This window comes from Seriola lalandi, unplaced genomic scaffold, assembly GCF_002814215.2.
Source record: "Seriola lalandi dorsalis isolate HSWRI2012SDOR001 ecotype SW California unplaced genomic scaffold, Sedor1 jcf7180002054883, whole genome shotgun sequence".
In the NCBI taxonomy this organism is placed as follows: Eukaryota; Metazoa; Chordata; class Actinopteri; order Carangiformes; family Carangidae; genus Seriola; species Seriola lalandi.
This window is the reverse complement of record NW_019525658.1, coordinates 631444-632837: the sequence shown is the minus strand read 5'-3', so window position 1 is coordinate 632837 and position 1394 is coordinate 631444. Positions and strand designations below refer to the sequence as shown.

The 1394-nt window shown below is 41.5% G+C and overlaps 1 protein-coding gene across 3 annotated transcripts in view; it reads left to right on the top strand.

The window, feature by feature from the left end:
- The window catches only part of lhx2b (LIM homeobox 2b), a 10164-nt gene that overhangs the window by 4888 nt on the left and 3882 nt on the right, over positions 1-1394 (top strand). The gene's annotated exons all lie outside the window — the stretch shown is intronic.

Genomic DNA, 1394 nt, shown 5'->3' with positions numbered 1-1394 from the left:
CACACACACACACACACACACACACACACACACACACACACTGCTGGAGCCTTTTCTTCATTGGGACGGAGCAAAACTGGGTGTGCACCAGAGGGATCAATGTGATTTGATGAGTTATTCCATGGAAGACCGAGCAGAGGGAAACAGGAACTTTACTGCTGCAACATTATCTTAGTCTCATTTTTCAACTTTAGTTAATTAACCTCCAGTTGTGGAGTATAAATGTGTGAGACTCTGATTTTGGTCAACAACAGGAAGGAAATTATATTTTTCTGTCAGTTTTGTTGCTTCAGACAGTTTAATTTAAAAAGCTGCAACAAGGGAAATAATGATATTCTGTCCTTTTATTTACATGTTAACAGAAGAAGCATCACTTCCTGTATTATAAGATGCTGCCAAGTGTATTTTGTAGAGTTCCTGATATGAGTGAATCTGCTGTAAAAACAAAAATACACATTTTCTTCAAATCTGAACAAGATAAAAAAAAAAGTGAAGGAAGTCTAATCTCAGAGTAAAATGTTTTTAATCCTCTGTGGGTATTTAGTAAAAAAAAAAAAAAACTTGTGTGGAGGAAAAAACTTGAAGCAGGATGAGGATGGGAGTGAAGTGGCAGTGCGCCCTCTTCTGATAACAGCCAGAAACAACATGAAAGCTTCACCTGAACAGTCACATGAGAACATGTGGCGTCCCTGAGCGGCACGGAGACTCTGAGACGCTGTTCACACTGAGAGGAAGATGTTGTGTGTGAGGACGACGAGCAGGAAACAGGCTGCTCTTTGTTAAAATGCTGCAACATATGCTTTGCCCAGAAAGCAGCATTTGTTCTGGGCTAATTAAGTGAAGTGTTATTCTGATGGTTTTCACTCACTTCATATTCGTCATTTGCAGCGTTCTGATATTGAACTGTTATGCATGCAGCAACACTTTGAGTGTTGCCAGGAAATTTGCAGGCTGGGACAAATACATGTGTGTTGTTGTTTTTGTCGTGTGTGTGTGAGTGTGTGTGAGTGTGTGTGTGTGTGTGTGTGTGTGTGTGAGAGGCTAATAGCCAGGCTAGCATTTCTTCCCAGGGTAGACAGACATGGAGACAGGGACAGACATACGAGGTGCAGGGTGGAGGATGATGTGCAGCTGCAGGAAACATCTGTCAGGTCGCAGTGTCACTGTAGAAGATGGGGTCGATTTAATAGATTTAAACGGGGAGAAGGATGTAGATTGAAGTGAGAACATGTTATGAAGATGGACAGTCACGTTAAAAAGAGTCTGAAACACCTCACAACTTCTTTCCTTTCCCGCTCACATTATTGTTCAGCAGCACCAGAGTCCAGGACTCGTGTGCTCGTTTTAAGTGCAAAGTTTTCCTCATTTTCTTGGGATATTTGTTGATTTTTAGC